Source organism: Triticum dicoccoides, chromosome 2B (assembly GCF_002162155.2).
Source record: "Triticum dicoccoides isolate Atlit2015 ecotype Zavitan chromosome 2B, WEW_v2.0, whole genome shotgun sequence".
Lineage (NCBI taxonomy): Eukaryota > Viridiplantae > Streptophyta > Magnoliopsida > Poales > Poaceae > Triticum > Triticum dicoccoides.
In genome coordinates, this window is record NC_041383.1 from 165,756,406 (window position 1) to 165,763,408 (window position 7,003).

Below are 7,003 nucleotides of genomic sequence, written 5' to 3' on the forward strand. Positions count from 1 at the left end.
GGCCCGGCATGGCTCGGGCGGGCCGGCCTCGGGCCTCGCGGGCTCGCGGCGGCGCTTGCCACGCGGCGGCTCGGGAGAGGCTGGGAGCGGTGGTGGCGCAGGTCGGACACGTCCGGCGCGACGCGGACGTGTCCGGCGGCGCGGGGAGGAGATTTTTAGGGTTAGGGGGGGATTTCGTCCGCGTATTTGGATGGGAGGCACATATATATAGATTCTGGGAGCTAGGAGAGTCCAAATGAGGAGCAGTTTTCGGCCACGCGATCGTGATCAAACGACCGAGAGCATGGACGGGAGTTAGATGGGTTTTGGGCCACTTTGGAAGGGGTGTTGGGATGCAAAGAGAGAGGGGCTTTACAGTTACCCGGTTAACCATTGGAGTACCAAATGACCTCCAAATGGCACGAAACTTGACAGGCGGTCTACCGGTGCTATACCAAGGCCGCTTGGCAAGACTCGGTCCATTCCGAGAAAGTTTAACACCCACTCACAACAGGAGACAAAAAGGGAACGCCGGAGGGCATAGAAGCGCCGGATTGCAAAACAGACAACGGGGAAAAGGCTCGGATGAATGAGACGAACACGTATGCAAAATGAAATGCACATGATGACATGATAAAATGCAAAACGCAAGCAAATGACATGGCAACGATGGCGAATAACTAGCAGACACCTGGCGCATCGGACCCGGGGCGTTACAACACTCCTCCACTAACAAGAGATCTCGTCCCGAGATCTTAGGACCGAGACGGAAGAGAAAAAGGGATGAGGTGAAGCAAGAACTCAAGAGTAGAAGCAAAGAATCGAGAGCACTCGAGAAGAAGAGAGGAACGACGAGAATGACGAGAATTGAAAGCTAACGGAATCAGATAGACTATGAAACAACTCCGGTTAGCACAAGATAAGAAACGAATAAAACTGAAAGGATTTAGACAACACTCCGGTTGAACAAGGAAAGAATAGAACAAGAACTTGAGAGGATGGAAAGATACTTGATTAACTCTTGAAGAATGAATTAAATCAGGAAGAACCACCATGAAGAACTCCGGTAAACAAAAAGGATGATGAAATAGGAAGAAGGAATAAAGAATAAGATTAAAGCCTTGCGATGATTTAGATGGAGGTTCCGACGAAATGGCTGAGGAAAAAGAACTCCGGAAAAGAAAAGATGAAACACTTGGAACTAGAATTTATTCATGACGAACAAACTCTGAAGAAAGGATTACTCACTTCGATGAAATAAGAATAAGATTTATTGTATGCTTATCCTTCATCAAATTTAATTGATGACAAGCAACGGATTTTGCATACTACTTAATCTTCTTGAAAAGGATTGAGAAGTGACAGGGCGCAAACTTGAGAAAATCTTCATGAACCACCGGTAGGATTGGAAAGAACGAATGAATTAAAATGACAATCGAAGAAAAGAATCTCGAACGAACCACCATTAGAATTCGGAAATGACTGACGTAAGAAGATGAATCACCGGGAAGAATTAGAAAAACAAATATGCTCGAGGGGATTTAGATGCAACAGAACGAAGAGATCATGAGCTAATTAACGAACATTTGAGCGAAGCGCCGGGATAATTAGATAACGGAACTGGAATGATGACCTCCAGTGAAAAGAAACGGAAAGACAACTTCTGACATACTCCGGATGGATGAGAAAAAGAATATCTGACAAATGTAATAATTCGAGAGGATAATATGAAGCTAGAACCATGAATCTTCGTAAGAACGGACATGATTTGGAGGAAAACTCTTCTTTGGTCTTCAAAAGATGACGAGAAAAAACCACCAAAATTACTGGGATACTCCGGGAGAATGAAAAACGAAGAGGCTGAGCCAACAATGAAATGATTTGAAATCGATCTTGGAAAAAAGGCATGTGACTGATGGAATCCATTCTTACGTCACACTTGAAACAAATTGAGAATAACTCCGGGAAAATTAGAAGAGTCAGGTAAGATCCTGGGAAAAGACTTGTGGGTTAGGGCCCACTGAAGAGAAAAACATCGTTTAAAAGGGATGTTGAGCAGATAGATGATGCACCGGAACAATTTAAATATTTGAATGAGGTGACAACCTCGAATTAATTCGAACACAGACGAATCTGCTGACATGTCTTGAACACTCCGGAAGGATAAACTTGCGAAAGACGAATGAGCAGGGAAAAACACTTGATCCAAGGAAAAGAATGTGATCAACTCAAAAAACTTGAATTGAGTCCACCGGAGAAGAAAAGAGATGAAGAATGTCGGATGAAACAAGAATTCACCGGTTGAAATAATTGATGAAAGACTGAAGAGGCTCCGCACAAATGAGATAGATGGTAGAGACAGACTCAGGCTCCGGGAAGAAGAGGGTGGGAGGGCGGGAAAAACAAAGGCAACTTGGAAGGGGAATCGACGAATATCTTGAAGAGAAAACACCGGTTGAAATCATTAAGGAAAGAAAGCAAAAACTTCGCCTGAGTAGGATGGATACTCGATTACGGACTCCGGTTCCAAGATGAAAAGGGGTGGGCGGGTGGAAAAAAAACAACTGAGGATTGAACTCAAAGATGAAGATGCTCGAGTCAACTTGACAAGAAATGCACCGGATCAAAAGAGTTGAGAACCAACTACCGGAAAACCAACTGCGTGATCCTAAAGAAAAATTTTGAAGGGGAAGAGGAGTAATTCAAAACACCTACATCAAGAATCCTTACCAGAGCGAAGAAAGGGCAGAGGAGTAAAAAGAATTCCTACTCTCCGATATAACTAGACTCCGAAAAATAGTTTTCTTCTAGACTCAACAATGGCCAAACTACACGATCAATCAAGGGGGCTCCTAGGGTCGGTCGAGGCTCTGCTACCAACTTGTCACGCCCAATATGCGACCCTATCCAAAAGGAACTCGAAGGTCCCACCAAGGATAGACCCGCATATTGAAACGCTTTTGCAAGGTGGATATCATTACATCAACATTACATAATAGATGGGGATACATACATAAGGCATACAATGCCACTCGAATACAACATCACAATACATCAGAGCTACATCCGACTACGGATGAATCACAAACAGAAACTCAAACGACATCCACCCTGCTAGCCCAGGCTGCCGACCTGGAACCTATCCCCTGATCGAAGAAGCAGAAGAAGAACTCAACGAAAGCAAGCATTGCACTCGCATCATGATCATCGCAAAACCTGTACCTACAACTGTTGTTGTAGTAATCTGTGAGCCACGAGGACTCAGCAATCCCATTACCATGGGTATCAAGACTAGCAAAGCTTAAAAGGAAAGGAAGGGGTAAAGTGGTGAGGTTGCAGCAGCGACTAAGCATATATGGTGGCTAACATACGCAAATAAGAGTGAGAAGAGAGAAAATGGAACGGTCGTGAAGCTAGCAATGATCAAGAAGTGATCCTGAACTCCTACTTACGTCAAACATAACCCAGAAACCGCGTTCACTTCCCGGACTCCGCCGAGAAGAGACCATCACGGCTACACACACGGTTGATGCGTTTTAATTCGGATCTGGTGTCAAGTTATCTACAACCGGACATTAACAAATTCCCATCTGCCTATAACCGCAGGCACGGCTTTCAAAAGATTATACCCTGCAGGGGTGGCCGAACTTAGCCCATGACAAGCTCTCGCGATCAACGAAGGAATAGACCTTCTCCCAGGAAGACCCGATCAGACTCGGAATCCCGGTTTACAAGACATTTCGACAATGGTAAAACAAGACCAGCAAAGCCGCCCGGATGTGCCGACAAATCCCGATAGGAGCTGCACATATCTCGTTCTCAGGGCACACCGGATTGTCCAAACTTCCGGTAGGCCAGCCCAGAGTCGCCCCTGGTGGCCACCGGCGGTTGACAGGTTGGACCAACACTCACAACGAGCACTGGCCCGGGGGGGGGATAAAATAAAGATGACCCTCGAGAGCGCGACTCCCAAGGGAAAAAGGGCTAGGTGAGGCAAATGGTAAAACCAAGGTTGGGCCTTGCTGGAGGAGTTTTATTCACAGCGAACTGTCAAGAGGGTCCCATAAATCACACAACCGCGTAAGGAATGCAAAATCCTGGAACATAACACCGATATGACGGAAACTAGGGCGGCAAGAGTGGAACAAAACACCAGGCAAAAGGCCGAGTCTTCCACCCTTTACCAAGTATATAGATGCATTAATAATATATGAGATATTGTGATATCCCAACCAAAATCCTGTTCACCATGGAGCAATCTTCAACTTCACCTGCAACTAGCAACGCTATAAGAGGGGCTGAGCAGAAGCGGTAACATAGCCAATCAATGGTTTGCATAGGAAAGGTGTCAAAGGTTAGAGGTTCATGGCAATATGGGATGGCTTGATAAACATGTGATAGGTAGCGCAGCATAGCGATAGAACGAAACAACTAGCATAGCAATGATAGTAGTGAGATCCAGGGTAGCGGTCATCTTGCCTGAAATCCCGCAAGGAAGAAGAACGAGTCCATGAAGAAGACGAACGGATGAAGCTGAACCAACCGAAGACGAACGAATCCTCACGATCGCAACGGAAACCGGAACTATCGAAAAGAAGCACACAACATGGAAAACACACCACACATGAACAAGGCATGATGCACACATGAGCATGATGCAAGACAAAACTAGATGAGGCTACTCATGGCAAGAGATGATGCAAACAAGTGCAACACATCAAGGCAAGTTTAAATGAGGCCGGGAACAACATATAACAATTCCGGTAAGTACTCATATGCATATTTCGAAATTGGTCCAGATCTGAATAAACCTTATGTTCAAATTGTTAAACAGCAAGTTAAGAAGCACCAAGATGATCTACACGAGATTCTAGTCAAGTTACATATAAAGTTCATTTAATTCGGAGCTACGACCTAGAAGATATGAGCAAAACAAGATAAACATGGCATTGATGCAAAATGCATACAAACATCAAGCAAACACCTCAAAACAAGGATGCAACATGATAATATGAAGCTACATGCAAAATCAAGCAAGTTTCATATAGAGCACACTCAAAACGGAGCAACGGTTCAACACACACACATGAAACAAGTTTAAAGGACAAGCTGTCCAAAACAGCAACTAGGCATATTGCCAACATCAAAACAACATGCTACAGGACCTCTATATGAAAACCAAAGACATGGGCATGATGTACAGGTAAAGCATAACGAAACATGAAAACTGAGCTATCTCCAGAAATCACTAAAACATGCTCAAACACACATAGTAAGATTGCAAGTAATAACAATTCCAGACTTTGTAGAAAATAACATCACGATGCAATGTTCAGAGCTATCAAACAACATGTTACAGGAACTTATCATAGCAAACAAAGGCATCGCATGAATCTACTAATTGCATAGATCAAGAGTACCTTACTGACATAAGCCAAAAAGGATCAGAAAATATGATGGCACCCATGTAAACATAGCAAGTTATAATACAGATTCAAACATGGAAGGAACAGAATTATGAAGGCATGTAGATGAGGTTGTACCACTCACCACAGAGCAAAACATGGCATGGCAAGGGACCCAACAATAAGAAGACTTATTTTTGAAGCTAAGCATGGCAATAACAAGGTCATAGGGTGCATGGAACACTAGCAAAACACATGGGAACAAGTGAACTTAATGTTAACAGGCTGACAGCAACATTATGAAGCAACTTTGGAGCAAGATATGAACAAGCTACAGCAAGATATAAATGCAACCAGGGGCATGAATGGATAGAGGATGTAATGTAGATCAAAACATGTTTATAGGACATCTCTAGATTATGCATAGAATGATTAGTAGCAACATGTTTATATAGCATCACGAAATAACAGATTCAACCTAGCAAAACAGCAACATCATGTACCCTACTTAACAAGCTCGATTCACTCACCACAAGTCATTGCATGACAAGATAAGCATAGCATCATCAATAAGACATATTTCTGTAACCAACCAAGGCAAGAACAAGTCCATAGCATGCAAGGATCAACTACAACAACCTTGGCTAAATTGAATAACATGTAAACAATCTGCCAGGAAACATTTTGAAGCAAAAGTAGAGCACTCAAATGACATGCTAGACTACTCCATAAATTCAAACAAGGGCCGGGATGGATAGAGCATAACCACATGTTCAAAACACCCTTACTGAAGTATCTTAAAATATGCATGGATCTCTCTATAGCATCAAGTTTACATGGCATCAAAATAACAGCAGAACAGGGACTAAAATCAGCAACATCATGATGCCTAGTTTGCATGCTTGTGCTAGTCACCACATTGATCACAAAAATACATGGTAAGCACCTCTGTAAAGAAGACATGGCATAGTTCAAAACACATATAGACATCAACCTCATAGGATGCACACAACAATCATGGCAAAAATGACAAAAGAGCTCGTTCTATTAATAGACAGCAGAAAACATCATGAAGCACTCTTACAACGATGATTCAGACATCAAGATGACCTTAAATGAATACGATGCAATGGAATGAAATGATGTACTCATTGAGACAAACAATTTGACATATTACATGCACAAAACGGAGCTACAGATGCAGAGATAAAATGCGATGAACATGGCATGAAAATTACTGCAGGCACGGGGACTTAGCAGTTTTCTCACCCCGGGGAAAAAGTCAACCGCGGCACGGAGATCGAGGATGGCCGGGATCTTGCCGGAGTTGGACTCGGGGATGGCCAGAGAAGACGAATCCGGGCCGGATCTCCCCGGATCCGGCCGGATCTCGACGAGGGGAGGCAGAGGAGGCTTCGGGGAGGCGACACGGGGCGCGGAGGAGCGCCGGTCGGAGCCGCGGCGACCTGGCGGCGGCGGAGCTCGGTGGCTCCGGCGAGGGGCGGGGCCGCGGGGAGGAGTCTGGCCTGGCGAGGGGCGGCGGAGGCGGCAGCGCTGCGGGGAGCAGCGGGCTCGGGGCGCGCGCTCCGGCGAGCGGCGGAGGCGAGCCCTCAGCGAAG